Source organism: Melanerpes formicivorus, unplaced genomic scaffold (assembly GCF_026170545.1).
Source record: "Melanerpes formicivorus ecotype bairdi unplaced genomic scaffold, bMelFor1.0.p_v2 SCAF_40, whole genome shotgun sequence".
Classification (NCBI taxonomy): domain Eukaryota; kingdom Metazoa; phylum Chordata; class Aves; order Piciformes; family Picidae; genus Melanerpes; species Melanerpes formicivorus.
This window is the reverse complement of record NW_027142392.1, coordinates 3,646,059-3,664,332: the sequence shown is the minus strand read 5'-3', so window position 1 is coordinate 3,664,332 and position 18,274 is coordinate 3,646,059. Positions and strand designations below refer to the sequence as shown.

The window sequence follows — 18,274 nt, the reverse complement described above, 5'->3', positions numbered from 1 at the left end:
GTTTTGGTTGTCAGCAAGATTTATTTCCCGCCAGGTAAATATTGACTGTGGCACAAGCCAAGGCCAGTATTTACTCTGGAGGAGAATCAATCTTGTGGCTCAAAACTGGAAGTCGATATCCTCATTGTTATACTTTTTAATAAATACTAGGGAGGGGGAGCTTTGGCTAATGGGAAACATCATCTATCTATATATACAGAATTTAAGAGAGTGGTTCTGATGCAGTTGGGGGGGGGGGGGGAGAAAAGAAAATATGGAAAGAAGGTGATTACCTTGGAGCAGTAAAAGATGGGAGCTGCCGAAAGGAACAACACTGCTGAAGTATTCTAACTCCTGGGCAAACCCTCCCTGCAGGCAGTGGCTGTTGACCTCTTGGAACAGCAAGAAAAGGAAAGGAAGCAGTAGCTGCTCTCAGGAATGGTGTGACATATGGAACAAGAATTGCTGTTCCCAGCCTCCTCTGAACTGTCAGTTGATTTTGTCTTAATACTCTGTAGGCCCTAGAAAACACATCAGGCCTGCTCGGTTATGGGATAGGTGTAGAAAGCTACTGAAATTATGGTTATTGGAGTCTTTGTCACTTGTGTCTCTGTAAAGAAACACAGCATCCCAAACTGAAGCCAAGAGGAAGACAGGGAGTCTGTTTGGATTTGGGGGCACTAACATGGAAAATACTCTCTGTTGCTGCTCACTCTGCTGGCAAAACTGTGGAGGAGGGCATTAAAATCCATAACCACTGTGTTATCCATGACATTTCTTGGCACGTGCACACACACCCCGTCTTCCCTGAGGCAACACACAGCACTTTCCCAGCTAAAATGCTACAAGAGTATAAAAATAGCTATTACCCTGATAATGTCAGAGATAGTCCTGTTAATTACAGAGACAGACAAACAGCCTGCAGGATCCCATGGGCCTGGAAGAGGAGGAGTGCTCCCCAGCATGGGGAACGGCGTGCAGGAGGTGCGCACAGGTAACCCCAGCTGTGAAGAACCAGCCACCATCAGGACAAGTCTGCCAAGGACTGTGGATGGTTTCCCAGAGGCCTCATTTATACCACCACATCACTGATGGCAGCAGGATGAGTTCAATGCAGGTTAGCTAGAATCCACCTTCTCTGATAAGAATCCCATGGATTGATTCTTCGCCAGGTATAGGTTGCAGCTGCTGGAGCTGAGACCATCCTGACCTGAAGCTTAGCCCCCTCCAAATGACACTGCTGTAAATGGAGCCAGAATTGAGTCTCTAATCTGGAAATTCAGCCTTGGTGTGGACCTCTTCCAAGTGGTGCCAAAGATCCCCTGACAAGAGCATGTACCAGCAAAGGAGGGCTGCATGGCCCTGGGCCGCTTCTTACATGCCAGCTGCATCAGGAGGCACAAGCAGCAGTGGGGACACTTGCTGAGCCCACAAACGTGACAGGAATCAGGTCTCAGCAGCAGGCCATTCGCTGTCTGTGATGGCTCACAGCTGGATTTGCCATCATCTTTGCTTGCCGGCAATTTCTGTTTGCCTTTATACACTCTGCAGACTTAACAGCTGTTGTGGCAATTGCTGGAAGACCCAAGCTGAGCTTGTTAGAAAGGCTCACCTGCTTGCTTCGTGTCTTATTTGTATTTCTATGTTTCAGAATGTAGACATCTTCAAGATGCAGGCATCAGAGCTGAGGAATCTCAAACCACCCTTCCTGCGTCTTTCCGCTCCTTCGGCTTCGCTGTGCTTTCGGGAGCACAAAGAGTCCAGCACAGGCAGGATCCCATATAGAAGCCTTACTGGGGCCAGTCCTGTGTGTGAGCAATGATGTTCTCCAAACAGCTTTCAGGGCACTGAAATACCATAGAGAAGTTGCCCAAGTCATCCAACGACAGAGTTAGCTCTTACAGTAAGTGACTCACTGTATATTTGGGTCAATAAATGTCAGCCCGTTATGGAATGATTTCATGAGGTTAAGTTACTGGATGTTAATAAGATAGCAGGAAGGGAAACATGATGGATCCAAGCTAGAGGAGGGGAGATTTAGATTAGACATCAGGAAGAAGTTCTTCACCATAAGGGTGGTGAGACACTGGAACAGGTTGCCCAGGGAGGTGATAGAAGCCTCATCCCTGGATGTTTTTAAGGCCAGGCTGGATGTGCTTCTGGGCAACCTGATCTAGTGGAAAGTGTCCCTGCCCATGGCAGGGGGGTAGAAGTAGATGATCCTTGGAGTCCCTTCCAACCCTGACAATTCTGTGATCTATTGCCTTTCCTGGGCAGCAGACTATTTTATCAGCTTTTCTTCTTCCTGTGTTTGATCTAGAAGGTGGGAGAAGTTTTGTCTATAGAAGTTTACATTTTTAATGTAATAGTTGTGAATTTTGCCCCCCAGTTCACATCAGTTCCTGACTGATGCAAACACCAGGGGAAACACAATGGGTCTGAAATAATACACTCCACTCCCCTGCATGACTGCCTCTAAGTGTTGTAGGATGGACCTCTAGAAAGCAATGTGCACCAGTCCTTCCATGACAGCATCTACCAGACATAGAGTCTTCTGGGAAAAGATAGCTGCCACACAGCAACATGTGGTCCTCAAGATGAAAAAATGTCACATGCTGAAAATTTACCTGAGAGCCCTTCACTCTGTGGGAAGCATTTAGTCTCATAGTGGCAAGGAGCTGTTTTGGCTCAGGTGATTTATTGTCTGCATGTGTTCGCTTTGATCGGCTCCAACTCTGCTGGCAAGACTGTGGAAGAGGGCATTAAAATCCATAACCATTATGTTATCCATTAAGATCTCATCCTTTTTTTCTGTGTGGATTCTTCCTTTCATACAAAGTGCTGTTCTCAAGGGTGGGACATGCTCCACTCCTTCCTGCGCATCAGGCCTTCAGCCTCTGTGTTCAAATAAACATGGGTTCTCCCACAGGGCTCGTGTGAGGGGTAACCAGGCTGAAATTGGGTCCCTCAGGAGGGCTTTACATGAAGAGGAGATGAGATTTGTGGCTTTGTCCAAGCCAAGGAGTTGAGGGAGGCAATGAAGGAGAACCCAGGAGGAGCTCTCCCATAGAATAGAATAGAATAGAATAGAATAGAATAGAATAGAATAGAATAGAATAGAATAGAATAGAATAGAATAGAATAGAATAGAATAGACCAGACCAGACCAGGTTGGAAGAGACCTTCAAGATCATCGTGTCCAACCTATCATCCAACACCACCTAATCAACTAAACCATGCAACCAAGCACCCTGTCAAGTCTCCTCCTGAACACCTCTAGTGCTGGTGACTCCACCACCTCCCCAGGCAGCCCATTCCAATGGGCAATCACTCTCTCTATGTAAAACTTCCTCCTAACCTCCAGCCTAAACCTCCCCTGGTGCAGCTTGAGACTGTGTCCTCTTGTTTTGGTACTGGTTGCCTGGGAGAAGAGACCAACCTCTGTCTGTCTACAACCTCCCTTAAGGTAGTTGTAGAGAGCAACAAGGTCACCCCTGAGCCTCCTTATCTCCAGGCTAAGCAACCCCAGCTCCCTCAGTCTCTCCTCATAGGGCTTGTGCTTACTTTCACCTCTCATGCCAAGAAAGGCATCATGATGAAATGAGTATTTGTCTTCTGTTTCTGCCATTCATAAACTCTTCATCCCTTGTGTTTGTGCAGTTCTAAGACTTCTTTGCTGTAGTGAAATCCCTCTCCTTGCTCAGATTCATAACATTTTTTCTGACTGGCCATGCTAGAGGTCTGGAATGCTCACTCTCCTCCTCTCTGGGAAATAATTACCAGTTTGTGTGGTCTAATAAAGGGTCCCAGGGGGCTCAACATGAAATAGCCAGGGTCTACAGGAAAGAAAACTCTGTGGAAACTCGCACAGCCCCACTAATCTGCAAGGAACAAAACAAAGTTGTACCCTGGGGTAAGAACCAGTAGCAACTTGCTTAATTGCTACCATGTCTGTGTGTGAAACAACTGCTTCTGCACCCGCTAATGCGAACCTGATGCAGTCAGGGTTCTGATTAGGACCAGCTAAATTTCACTTCAAACAAGCAGATAATCCCCCACAACAGATCTGCTGTGCAGCCAGGCCTCTGTTTGTTATCTGAGCCTGGTGAGGTGGCCAGTGGGGGTGACATCAACACCCCAAGGCAGTCACCTTTAATGTGCAACGGTATAAAAGGGGTGGCCAGTGTCGCTGAATCCCTGTCCCTCCCTCACCTTCCTCCTGCCCATGGAAGGGAAACTCAGCATGAGAGTGATGAGAGCAGAAGGCAAAGCCCCTTTGATTAGACCACAAATGATCCCCTGCATCCAATCCCATTTGCTTCTTTCCCCTGAGAAGCTGTGCTTCAATGAGGGTAGCTTTACAAAGTCTTCTGAGTCCAGTAGTCTCCACTGTGACTGCACAAGGAGGGACTACAAGTGCAGAGGAAGAGGCCACCCACTGCTCTGCTGCCTCCAAGATTTGGGCTCAGAAAGTCACAACTCAAACCCCTGCTTTGCTCAAGCTGCACAAGCCCCAGTGGGGCCAGCCAGCACAGAAGCAGTGATGCCATTGCCAAGATGATGTCTGTCTCCCTTCCAACCTTCCTGTGGTGGCTCTTCCCCAGATCCCTGCCCAGACTGTGCCATGCAATAGTCTCATATTCATTGGCTTGGATTTTGGGAGCAGTTCATGAGTTGCTCCAAGAGCAAAGGCCTGGCCCCACAAAGGCCCTGTCCACAATCCCAGGGCATTGCTCTTGGTGTGTGCTGAGCTGTGCTTATGCTGTCCAGCCCTTCAGCGTCTGCCTGGGCACACAGGAAGTCTGTGGTAAAGCCAGGAACAAAACTGTTGCCAGAACAACCTCCTGGCAGCCCTGTGCCTGCCTTAATCACTAGATTGCACTTCCTTTGCTTCACTCATTACACAAAATATCTTCTTTTGTGGTACTTTTAGTGGGCCACTCTCCAGTTTCCAGTGGGTTTCAGCCATGGTAAACAACCAGGCTGCTGTTTGTTTCTTTTTGGTGTACGTGAACGCTTTCGGATGCAAATTCCTGGCCTCTTCTTTTTGAGAGGAATCCAGGTTCAGAAATGGGGAAGCTTTGCTTACAGTGCTTCCACTGCTCCTGTAAATCTTTCCTCTTCTAAATCAATCAACAGGAAAGTGTACACGGCAGTGATGTGCTATCTCCCAGGCTATATGCTGCTGTCACTGAAGGAGAGATCCCCTGAGTGTTTGGTGGCACATGGCAGAGGTGTCCTCATTCAGCACCAGTGGAGATGCTATGGAGACCCTGAGTAGGTGCAACAAGGAGGGGCAGTGTCAAGACACTGCACAGCTCTGCATTCTGCATGCACCATGTATATCTTACAGAAAACTGCTTTGGGCTTACCTGAAAATACAGAGGCAGCTCATTATTAGCTCTCACACAAGGGAACTCTGCTTTTGAAGGAAGTATCAGGTGGGTTGGTAGGAGGAAAGGGAGGGATGAAATAGAGCAGCTGCCTGAGACTGGTCAGATCAGTAGGTGAGAGCAACACTACGCAGCTCGCAGCTTCTCTTTCAGATCCCTCGCAGTCTGGTGTCCACATGCCTTCACAGGACCACTTGTTTGGTTGGCATGTGACAGGAGAAGAGAGACATTTATCTTCTGTGGCCAGACAACATCCTGAACAAGCGCTGAGGACCACAGGCCATTGCTGCTGTTGCCAGCAGCCAAGGAGCTGTCCCATGCTGGCAGCCACTCTATAGATGGTGTCTGAAGGACAAGGTGGGTCAAACGGCTCAAGGAGCTCATCTTTTGCAGATGTCCACTTTGATAAGCTGTTTCCTTGCTGATCTTCTCCCTTTCACCCTTCTGAGACCCACTTTCCTTTGTCAGCATCCCACCAGATCTGACAGGCACATCACCCTGCTTCTGCAGCATCTCTTTCTGCCCACCCAGGAAACAACATCCTGTTCTGCAACCTTAGAATGCACACAGGCTAATCTCACACACCCGGCGAGCCAGAGCCGATAACACAGCTGACATCAAAGGGCTGAATCCCCTGATCTGTGCTGCCCAGCCATACATGAACTGCACTCTACCCCCAGCACCCCATCCCTCTGACCTCTGAGGTGCTGTATTTGCCAGGGCATTCTGTGTGCTAAGTCAATGTGGAAATTGGGTTAGTCATACTTCCCTGGAAGTGTGATCTTGCCCTGCTTGGCTGCAACCTGTGAATCTCTGCTGCACCAGGAACACTTTCAACCCCAAATGCTGACCCAGTGAAGTGCCTTCCTGCTCCATTGTGAACCCAGACCAAAATGATTTGCACTGGGAACCAGCAGGAATTCAGCTTCTAAAAAACAAACCACACCAAAAAGAAAGCAAAAGAAAGAAAGGAGTATGCTGAGGTGGCTGAATCCCTCACACAGAGGCTTGCTTTCAGCTGAGGAAGGGATCAGTGGCTATGAGAGATAGGAGAGTCCTACAGAGAAGTTCATAGTATCATAGTATCAGTCAGGGTTGGAAGGCACCACAAGGATCAGCTAGTTCCAACCCCCCTGCCATTGGCAGGGACACCCCACACTACATCAGGCTGGCCAGAGCTTCATCCAGCCTGCTCTTAAACACCTTCAGGGACGGGGCCTCAACCACCTCCCTGGACAACCCATTCCAGTGCCTCACCATTTTCATGGTGAAGAACAAGTTGCAAGACTGGGCTATTTCCTGGATGAACTGCTGGATCTCTCTTGAAAGTTGGACGAGCCCTTGCACAAAACATAACTGCTGACCCTTAATGTGCCCTGAGAATGAGAAATTATACTGCAGGCAGGCAGTAAACAGGGAGGAAAGTTATCTGGTCCAGGTAATGAATAGCCAAGATCTCATCAAGACATGATAAATTCAAGTTGTCTGAAGGACAATATCATCCTGTTTCTTGATATCCTTATTTAGTAGGCCTTCTCTGAACTTACAGAGTCAGCTTTGGAGGACCCCTCACACAAAGCATTCAGACTCCAAAAACTGTTGGCAAGTTCTCAATGTAGGAAAGATCTGCAACAGTAGCATATGTTAACTAAGACATCAAAAGTAACTCATATTTCAGTGACCTTGACAAAGCATATTAATTTCAAACTTTAGTATCATAGTATCAGTCAGGGTTGGAAGGGACCACAAGGATCATCCAGTTCCAACCCCCCTGCCATGGGCAGGGACACCCCACACTAGATCAGGCTGGCCAGAGCCTCATCCAGCCTGGGCTTAAACACCTCCAGGGATGGGGCCTCGACCACCTCCCTGGACAACCCATTCCAGGGTTTCACCACTCTTATTGTGAAGAACCTCCTCCTCACATCCAGCCTGAATCTCCCCACCTCCAGCTTCATTCCATTCCCCCTAGTCCTATCACTACCTGATATCCTGAGAAGTCCTTCCCCAGCCTTCCTGTAGGCCCCCTTCAGATACTGGAAGGCCACAACGAGGTCACGTCGGAGCCTTCTCTTCTGCAGACTGAACAGCCCCAACTCCTTCAGTCTGTCCTCACAGGAGAGGTGCTCCAGCCCTCTGATCATCCTTGTGGCCCTTCTCTGGACACGTTCCAGCACCTCCACATCCCTCTTGTAATAGGGGCTCCAGAACTGGACGCAGTACTCCAGGTGGGGTCTCTCTTTGAATAAATGGAAACATTTCTCAATCCAATATCCCCTTCTGGAAAGAGTTCTGCTTGGAGGAGCAGCTGTTTGCTGTTGCAAAACACTCTACAGAAAGCTCCTGATGGCCAGAGCTTGTGGATTTACACTGATTCAGTCCTGACAGCACTGGAAATTCAAAGGTGAGTTATTTGTGCTGTATGCCTTGACCATCCTCTGCACAAATGGTGTGTACTGCCCTGCCACACTGCATCAGCACCTTCTCACCCAAAGGCCAAAACCTGCCAAAATGTCTGAGACTCAAATGCCTCTGCAGCTTTGACTTCCTGCCCCCTTCTGATGGTTACCTCTCATAAAGGTCATGAAAAAGGCTCATAAAGCCATGGAAAGCTTTCCAATTAGAAAACGTGCACAGTGTAAAAGTCTTTATCTTTTCATGGGCTTTGTTGTTTTGTACAGGAGGTGTCTTCTATAATGTTCTGCTGTCAGCTAGCAGATTCTTCCAAAGAACTCATTTCTCACTTTCAGAACAAACTGCTTAGCTGCATCTGCAAGGAGGTGGAAGCAATCTCTTTTTGTCCTGCAGCCCTTTCCCAGGGCTGGGTTGACCACTGGTGTAGGGTTACCCCTGAGTGACAGCAGCAGGGACCAGAATCCATGAGTTGTTCAGCACGTGGGCTGTGACAAACCCCAAAACGGTTAATGAGCCGGAGGAGAACATCCTCTCCTCATTGCAGTCATGGCTTTTGGGTAATGTAACACTGAACAAGGTTTTCTAGTCCTGTGGGATCAGCCTGAAAGAGTAGTGTCTTTCCTCCTGAGAGTCCTAGGCTGAGCTGGGAGACTCCATCAATGAATTTCAGTGTGGAAGAAGAAACATTTTCCCGTGGTTAGCCCTAGCTGGAGAAGGTCCGGCCACTGGCCAAAATGTGCAGCACCTGGACCCTATCACGGTCCCACAGGGGTGTGTCAGCTTCACAAGAAGGTTGGGCTGATCTGCTCCAGCAAAAATGACAAGGTCATGCAGTGATTTGCTCAATGAGAACACAGCTGTGCCCGTGGCAGCTACTGGAATTTGAAGGCTGAGAACTCAGCGGACGCTGCCCCACACACCTTTCCAGTTCTCGTTTTAAAGCGTAAGAGTATGAATCTGAATATCAAACCCACAAGAATTTGGTGGTGGTTGTCTACCCAACAACTTCTGGAACAATCCTTACACTCTTTCCAAAAGTGACCAAACAATAAACAGCCATGAAACTGAATGTATCCCCCTCCCCAGGTACTGCAACAGACAGGGCTGTAAGGAACTCTGAATAAGCATTGAGATACGCTGTGTGGACATGGCTTGCAGCAGCTCAAAGCTCCCCTCACACTCAGCAACAGACACCACTTACAGGATGTAAGTGATAAAGGCATGTCTGTCTTCCTGTGTCTATCCCTGTCCTTGGCTGGCCTGTGAACTGGGGGACTGAGGAAAAGATGCACTGGAGGGGACACTTTCATAGATTCATAGAATGGTTTAGGCTGGAAGGGACCATCGAGTTCCAAATCCCCCTGACATGGGCAGGGACACCTTCCACTAGATCAAGTAAAGGCCTTATCCAGCCTGGCCTTGAACGCCTCCAGGGAGAGGGCATTCACAACCTCCCTGAGCAACCTATTCCAGTGCCTCATCATCCTCACTGTAAAAAATCTTGTCTTAACATCTAGTCTGAATCTGTCCTCCTCAAGCTTCAATCCATTCACTCTTGTCCTGTCACTACAAGCCCCTGTAAAAAGGCCTTTCCCTAATTTCCTGTGACCCAAAGCAGTGTCAGTCTGTCACATGGCGAGTTGGCTGTGAGCTGGGAATAGCAAACCCTTGCTGTGAGGCTCTGGAATTACTCTACTGGGACTCTATCTAAACTCCTAAATAAACATGGCTCATGAGGCCAAGGGCCACAACACAGCTTATATCCACACAGCTAAACTTCCTTTCCCCTCAAGAGAGAGTGGTCTCATCCCTTCTGCATATTGGAGACTGATGAACAACTTGGATAATCATGGAACAGAGGCCAAGCCCACAGCCAACCAGCTTGAAATCCCAGTGCCAAGGAACATCCTGCTGTGAAGATGGTCTGGCTGCAGCTGACGCAGCTGAAACAGTTGCTATTCAAAGCGTCCATCATCCCTCCATCCCACCCACCTCAGCAGCTCTGCCACCATAGCTGTGGGAAATATTCCTTCAGGCCAGGTTAGCCAAATCTGGCTGAGTTTGAAGGGTTTTGGTAGAATGTTCTTCAAGGACCTGGGTTGTTAATAGTGATGACAATTAAGGACTGAACTGCTGTGATGTCTGAAACTGCCACACACCTCTTAACAGATCATTTCACCTTTGTGGTGGGTTGATCTGAAGTCAGGGAAGTTTTGGTCTGGCTGACATGCAGGCAGCGGATGTGTGGTGGCCTTGTGTGCCCTTCACACTGAACGCAAGTCATTGGCTGCTCGCTGCAGGCTGCAGCACAGTGACACAATGTGACGGGGCTGGGAGTCTGCCTTTACTGGGAGCATTCTATCAGCGGAGAGGGCAGGACTCCAGTCCAATCTAAATCCTGGGAAGAGCAGGAGAAAAATGCCTCTGTTTTGTATATTGCAGGGCCACTCGCCATGAACCATAGCATTTCCCAGTTCAGGACCCACAACTGCTTGAGCTGAGTGTCAGCCTCTCCCTGTGGCCAGCCACCTTGGTTCGCAGCCAAGCAGCACAGAGCAGCCTTGCAGTAAGTCTCTCAGACCTCAAGATCTGCAGAGCATAAGTCTGATCCTGCCCTGGAGCTGGGGGCAAGCTGCCTTCTGGATCTGTGGGGTCTGTGGAGCTCCGGCTCCACTGTCAGGCATTTGTCTTGCTCTTTGGCTTGTGTTTTATTTATGAGCATCAGCCTGGAGGTTGAGAAATTACAAACGGACAGGCCAATGTTTGTGAGTAGAAATGGGCAGAGAGGGGATTATGCAAAGCAGGAGACACTGGAAAATCCAATGAAAAATACTGTCCTGAAAAGTGGGTTGCATAATAAAAATAACAATCATTTTAAAAAAATAATAAATAGAAAGAAAAAAGAAACAATCTGGATGTCAGCCTTTCTGTTGAGCCTTTCTGTTCATTTTCTGACCCCTGCTCACCCAGCCCCCAGGGAGATGTGCAAACACAGGCGACTGAAGGGGAGGCAAGGAAGATGCTCGTTGCCTGGCAGAGCAAAAGCCACCGCTGGAGGAACCCACTGTGTCAGGAGAGGAGGGGTGTTGGTGGGCAAAGGAGGGCTGCTGGTGGGAAAGGAGGGGTGACAATGGGCGAGGAGGGGTGGCTGGGTGTCAGTGAGAAAGATGGGTGGCAATATGCAAGAAGGAGTGGCTGGCAGGCAAGGAAGGAAGGGCAGTTAGCAAGGAGAGGTGGCCGGCAGGCAAGGAGGAGTAGAGGCAGGAAAGGAGAGGTGGAGGCAAGCAAGGAGGGGTGGCTGGCAGGCGCCAAGGGGTGGCAGTGGGCAAGGAGGGGTGGCTGGCAGGAGCCAAGGGGTGGCAGTGGATGAGGAGGGGTGGCTGGCAGGAGCCAAGGGGTGGCAGTGGATGAGGAGGGGTGGATGGCAGGCGCCAAGGGGTGGCAGTGGATGAGGAGGGGTGGCTGGCAGGAGCCAAGGGGTGGCAGTGGGCAAGGAGGGGTGGCTGGCAGGAGCCAAGGGGTGGCAGTGGATGAGGAGGGGTGGCTGGCAGGCGCCAAGGGGTGGCTGGCAGGCGCCGAGGTGCGATGGCCCCACAGAAGGCCAGGCATTGTGCGCGGGTACGGCGAGCCGGCGCTGTGGTGCCAGCCAAGAAAACAAATGCCTTCCCGCTGTCTCCTGGAAATGCTTCTACCGCTCCTGCTGAGCGAGTTCATTTCAAAGCCAGCTGACTTTTTGCCCTTTCTAATCGAGCTTAAAACGTTTCTGTTCTCCAGCCTCCCCCCGTCCCGACCCTCTGGGCCCGGGGGCACTAACGCCCCAGGTTTGCGAAACGCCAGCGGAGTACACGGCAAATCAAAAGGATTAGGAGGGCGATGGGTATCGGAGGGGACCGCTGGGCTTCTAGGAGCCTCCCCAGGGGCGGCGGTGAAACGCTGTAAATCCGCAGATCTTAAACGGTATCGCGCAGAGCCAGGCACTGCGCTGCGGGTTTGGCCGCTTCGGCTGCGAGGCAGCCACCCCGCCCCTGCCGTGCGCCCCTCTGCCGTGCGCCCCTCTGCCGTGCGCCCCTCTGCCGTGCGCCCCTCTGCCGTGCGCCCCTCTGCCGTGCGCCCCTCTGCCGTGCGCCCCTCTGCCGCTCGTTTTGCCTTTCGCCTGTCCCCTGCGGCCGCGGAGCAGCAGCCCAGCTCCCGGCCCGGCCGCGGGGAGAGCTGCAGGCGCGGCCCCGCCGCCCCCGGGCTGGCCCCGCAGCTGCCTGCCCGCCCGCCCGCCGGCCCCGCCGAGGCCGTGTGTGTGTTTAGGGGGTGCCGTTTCCCACAGCTCTGATCTAATGCAGCTGTAATTCAATCTCCGTGTGAGCGGCACTCGGCCGGCGCTCTCCCACCCGCCGGCAGGCTCCTCTCTCCCAGGCTGTGTGTGTGTGTGTGTGTGTGACACATTTACACTCTCAGTCTGCCGGGCTCCCCTCACACAACCCCGCGGTATAGCTTTACCGTGTCAATCAGGCGGGCTTCGGGGGGCTGTCTGCGGCCAGCGCTGCCGCCGCTCCCTCCCCTGCCCCGCAGCGCAGTCACCCTATACCTGCCACTCAGCCCCGGCCAAAGGACTTTTGTTCAACCGCATTTGTGTGCAGCCACAAAGAGTAAAGGCAGCTGAGGCAGATAAGGCTGAGAACCTGAAACAGATGTAAAAGAGATCAGATCGAGTGTTCTGTGGATCCTCAGCTCCTGCAGAGATTTATGACCCCTTTTAACCCCCTTTTAAATAGGTTAAACTGGGCTTGTTTTATAGGGATGAAATGAGATGGGCGCTCGGACAGAAATTCACCCAGAGGCATGCACCAGCCTGATGGTTTTGCTCTGTTCCTTATGGCTAAGCCAGCCCGTTTGGCCACTGCTTTGCTTGTCCTTTGAACGCTTTTCTGTGATCTCATTATAGCTCACATCCTCCGAAAGATCGCCAAGCTGCCAGCTGACCTTTAGCCCCTTGAAGAGTCCTAATTTTGGGTTGGCAACTTCCAGCTCCACTTAGAGCGAGGCGAGGCGGGTGGACAATAGCGGCGGCCGAGGACGAGGAGCACGGCACAACAATAAGCTGTCCTTGGAAGTGCTGGGCTGCGATTGTCATCCCAGACACAATCATGGGAGACTCAGTTCGGATCGTTTTCTTTTGGCAGACAGCTTTGAACTCTGCTTTTCCCTTCCTGCTTCTCCGTTAATTATAAGCTTCTGCTTCTTCCCACTGACAGATGAATCTGCCAGAGGTGAGACAAACCAAAGGCACAAATTCTGCTCAGCTGGCGCTGCTGAGCCCTACTTGACTAGCACCAGCTTACTCCAGATTTACACCAGAGAGCCTGCACTGAGAGGAGAATATAGCTTAGTAGTTTGGCCACTGGTTTGTACCTTGCAGAAGGCCTGGCAAAGCATTGTGGCACTCGCTATGGATAACAGCAAAGCTCTTCTGCTCACAGAACTGCCCTGCTCCTCCTCCCAATTCCACAAGCACCAACAGCACCAAGTTCTAGAATATGCCAGGACAGAGTCACTTCTCGAGGGCTAACACCAAAACTGGAGCCCTCCAGAAGACCCATTTTGCATGTCACATTTGTGGGCTGGGACACAGGCTGAGCTGGGAAAGGGCAGTGCTGGCCCCTGGGCTGCATTTTGGGAGTCAGCAGCCAGATTCTCTGGGCTGAGCCTTCAGCTGGAGCTCTCCAGTTCCTGCACTACCCATGAGCTCAGCAGCGCCCTTACAACTCCAGCACCACTACCCTTATTTAGAATCATTAAGGTTGGAAAAGATCTCAGAGGTGATCAAGACCAAGGCCTGTGAAGTGACAATGATTTTTGTAAACAACAGCAATAGAGTTTCACTTTGTAAAGGAGGATGCTTTTTAAAAGATGCTTTTCTCCTTGTGCTCCCAAAATGGAGGTGCAAAATAATCCCCATATATTTCATTTCTGCCATACAGGGCTTCTTCTGAACTCCCTCTTCTCTCTGGTGGGGGATGGAGGCAAAAGAGAAAAGTCTCCCAACGGCAAAACAAAGAGTGTTCAACTTCTGGCTGTGCCTCTGCGCTCCCACGCATGCACCTGTGTCCACAAGCCTCTAACAACAGGCTCCAGAAAAGAAGAGAGAACACACAGATAAAAAATAGAAGTGTCATAAAATAGAAATGGAGGTCTCTAAATTTTCCCACTTTTGGGGTGGGTATTTTCTGCTGAACTCCTGCCCAGAACCTGACTCACCCCTGCGCAAATGACCCCAGAGGCCAGTGTTCTCCCCCACATTTTGCACATACATGAAAGGATTTAGCTTGCACCGAGGGGGCAGAAAACCAAGTGCTTGCTACAGCTGCCAGTGCTGTGGGTTCGTGTCCACCAGCAAACACTCAGAGCCAGTGAGAGGAGGCTCCACACGTGGGCAGCTGCTCCTGGAGAGGCAGCAAAGCCAGCACAAAGCTCCACATCCAGCAACTGCTGCAGGGTGAGGGCTCAGCCCAAGTCCCATCCTCTCCTGTCCCCATGCTGCTGGGGACTTGAATTCCTCTGGCTTTGTGCAGACAACACCCCAAGATCAAGAGCAAGGGGAAACAAGGAGATCTTGCTTCTTCAGCGGGAGGTCAGGTAGGGCTTAGCCTAATTCCCTATTCCCATCATCTCTGCTTAGGCCTGCAAATTAACACCATCACCCTAAATCCACGAGCGAGCCGAGCAAGTTGGTTTTATTTAAAGGCAGCATAAAAAGGCTATAAAAAAGGTTAAAAGCCCCATATAATTATTTTATTTTATTTTCAGTCCCGTGGTATTAATTAAAAAAACATTACCCAGCTTGAGAATTTGATTCCTTCTGCCTGATACGGGGAAGGAAAGAAATCTCTCTTGAGAAAGGTCTCCAGAGTCCTTAATCACCATTTAGGGGCCCTGCTCTTTGAAGGGCCATAGAGGAACAAAGTGGTTTGGGGATTAGTGAATGGCTTTTATTTCTTCCCTAATGATGAGAAAAGTGCAACCAATGCCTAGGGCAGATGATAAATTGAGTCCAAAATGTTGCACGAGTGCCCTTTGCTAAGCTAGAGGATCAGTGTCAACAATATAAAAAAAAAAAATGCCTCTGTTTGCTCATAATAAATAATGTTTGAATCAGTAAATGGTAGAGACGGCATTGGCCATATTTAATCGCCCCGTACCTGCAGCCCCTTTGCAAACAACCCCTTTGAAGTGACTTCAAAGGGTCTGTGCACATAAGGAGAGGCTGCAGTATCAGTCACTTCACTGGTGACTCACAGGACTGCTGAGCAGAACACAACAGAGCTGAGCTGCCTCTGCCCAACAAACCTCATTCAGGAATGGGAGTGAAAAGGAAGGGCCATCCAAAAGCCCCTATGATGTTTTACTCCAAAGAAGAGAAAGGAGAAAATGCAGCATGTTCCCTTTGCCATTGTGTCCCAAGCCACTTTGAGCTGGGGTTTCCTTCAGCCATGGGAAAAAGAAGTCCTCAAAGTAGTAGGGAGGGGAAAAAAACCAAAACAAAACCAAAACCCAAACCCATGCTCTGTAGCATGTTTTGAAGGATCTGTGGTGAGGGCAAGGAATCCAGGACAGAGCCAACGTCCTCAGCAGTCGCTAGAGACACTCCCTGGTTTAGAGATTGCCAAGCCAGGCTCAAGTCAAAATTTGCAGGCAGCACAAGTCAGAAAGCTCTGCTGGCAAGCTGGGTACAGGCTGGGAGCAAACTTAAGAGAAGACAACCAGATCTGCCAAGCAGACTGTCATCTTTTCCCTTCATAAGGCTGAGATACAGCTCCAGTTTGACGTGCAGGCGGGAGTGAAACTACCTGCTGCTGCGGCAGCATTTGTGGAACCGCCTTTTCTTCTTCCCTGCTTTTTATAGACCATTTTCCCCGTATGAGTCACAGAATTCAGGCTCTCCAGATAGGCAAAGCTAGCATCAGGATTCTGCAACTCATTGTTTTGTAACTTAGAGGAATGATGGAAGTTCTTTGGGTAGATACAGAGCTCAGATCACCTTCTCTGGAAACTAGTGAGATACAGGAGGTTAATTTTATGTCCTCATTTTACCTCTTCATTCATTCAGGAGGAAGTCTGCCAAGACAAGACATTCAAAAGTGCAGTGTTTGTATGTCTGGGGTTATACATTTCAATTCTTATGACCCTTTTTAAATGGTTTTGAGGTTCAAAAGCACTTTCTGAGGAAAGACACAGTATAAATATGTACCACATGATTTTATTATGCAAGATACCCTCTGTGAGCAGCCCTTAAAATCAGTTTCCAGTTTTGTTTGTTTGCTTAGAAGATTTCATAATGAACTTATGCAGGATGAGGAATCAGGCAAGAACCTCAGGATTTCTGTGCCAATTAAGTGTTTTTAAAGGATGAAATAAAAAGTGCCAACAGTTTATCTCTGTGGAGACAAATAATGTACCTGCTACTACAGAGAAGCAATCTGAGTAGCACCTTCTAGGAGAGCTCTGCAGAGGGACCTTGACAGGCTGGACAGATGGGCAGAGTCCAAGGGCATGAGATTTAACACATCCAAGTACTGGGTTCTACACATTGGCCACAACAACCCCATGCAGTGCTACAGGCTGGGGTCAGAGTGGCTGGAGGGCAGCCAGGCAGAAAGGCACCTTGGGGGTACTGGTTGATAGTAGGCTGAACATGAGCCAGCAGTATGCCCAGGTGGCATCCTGGCCTGTATCAGGAACAGTGTAGCCAGCAGGAGCAGGGAGGTCATTCTGCCCCTGTACTCAGCACTGGTTAGGCCACAGCTTGAGGACTGTGTCCAGTTCTGGGCCCCTCAGTTTAGGAAAGATGTTGAGTTGCTGGAATGTTTCCAGAGAAGGGCAACAAAGTTGGTGAGGGGTTTGGAGCACAAGCCCTGTGAGGAGAGGCTGAGGGAGCTGGGGCTGCTTAGCCTGGAGAAGAGGCTCAGGGGATACCTTATTGCTGTCTACAACTACATGAAAGGAGGTTGTAGCCAGGTGGGGGCTGGTCTTTTCTCCCAGGCAGCCAGTACCAGAACAAGAGGACACAGTCTTGAGCTGTGCCAGGGGAGGTTCAGGCTGGATGTTAGGAAGAACGTCTTCACAGAAAGAGTGATTGGCCATTGGAATGGGCTGCCCAGGGTGGTGGTGGAGTCACCATCACTGGAAGTGTTTGGAAGAGACTGAATGGGTGCTTGGTGCCATGGTTTAGTTGATTAGATGGTGTTGGGTGATAGGTTGGACGTGATGATCTCAAAGGTCTTTTCCAACCTGCTCTATTCTATTCTATTCTATTCTATTCTATTCTATTCTATTCTATTCTACTCTACTCTACTCTACTCTACTCTACTCTACTCTACTCTATTTAATATTTGTAAGGACTGAAAAAACCTGATAGGGCAAGTGCTCCCCAGCTAGCAACTGGCAGAGGAGGAAAACACATGAAGGAGAATAAAGACTTGCAGTACACTACTCAAATGTACAGAACAAATGCTGAGCTAGCATGACTGTCTTCATTCAAATCCTGACACCATGCAGGTGACACAAATAGATGAAGTGGGGAAATTACTAAGGAATTTGTAAGATAAGGAACTGGAGAGCCTGTGTTTGCCTCTTGCAGGAAACCAAACAAACGTGGGAGCAACAGCTTTTTGTGGAGTTTGAAATGGGAAGCAAATCCCTTGACTAAGGCAAGGAAATGCAGAGATTAGGAAAAAGCTGCGGTCACAAAATGTGAGGATGGATTCTACACAGACCTCCAATGATGCTGAGGACATATATCGAGGAGTTGGTTTTTGCACATGCCAAGACCTTAACACTGCCAGCCTTATGTCTGTGGAAAGCAAAAGTGAAAACATGTTATCAGTGGTTCAAAAAGGCTGCTAGAAAAATACAAAAATGGGTTAAAAAAAGGCTTCAGACAAACTGCTGTGGCTGGAGGGAGCAGGGGGAGGAAGTGAGAAGCAAAGCTTCATGGTGTGCAGCAGTGCCACAGTTTATGAAGCCCTTAGGTCATGGGAGGGCAAGGAATAGATTTGATTCCCAGGGACTAAAGCCACTGTGGTTTCCTCACAGGCCAAAAAAAGGGAATACTGTCCTTTATCAGGAGCAAGCTGGAGGATGTCTGGCCTCAGAAATAAGACTGATGGGGGAGTAGCTAGAGACAGCTTTGGCTTTGGAGCCAGCCTTAGGAATAGGGATCCTTCTGCAAGGTAAGAGTTAACCCTGGAAGTATGTTTGTGATCCTGGAAACTGCAAACACACTGTGAATAGGCAGAAAAGCTAAACACACCAAGAGAGAGAGGAGCAGTAAAGAAAGTGAAATCAATTGTAGTAAAATGGAGCCAGGGATGAGGGCAATAGGTTCAGTGTTGCTAAGTAAACATGCAGGAGATTAGGATGAGCAATAAGCAGGCGGCCTTCTAACTACAAACAAGCTGGGAAAAGGGGGCTCTGGGAAAGCTGTGCAAATAAGCAGA

At 49.6% G+C, this 18,274-nt stretch overlaps 1 protein-coding gene across 5 annotated transcripts in view; it reads right to left on the bottom strand.

The window, feature by feature from the left end:
• Nucleotides 1-18,274, bottom strand: part of HEY1 (hes related family bHLH transcription factor with YRPW motif 1) — a 54,706-nt gene that overhangs the window by 16,552 nt on the left and 19,880 nt on the right. For 4 of the 5 annotated variants that reach the window (XM_068158574.1, XM_068158576.1, XM_068158577.1 and 1 more), the window contains exon 1: nt 1,592-1,738. The exons of the other annotated variant lie outside the window; for it this stretch is intronic. The gene's annotated coding sequence lies outside the window, so the exon portion shown is untranslated. Of the gene's footprint in view, nt 1-1,591; nt 1,739-18,274 lie in introns of those variants that run through there. 5 annotated transcript variants of the gene reach the window in all.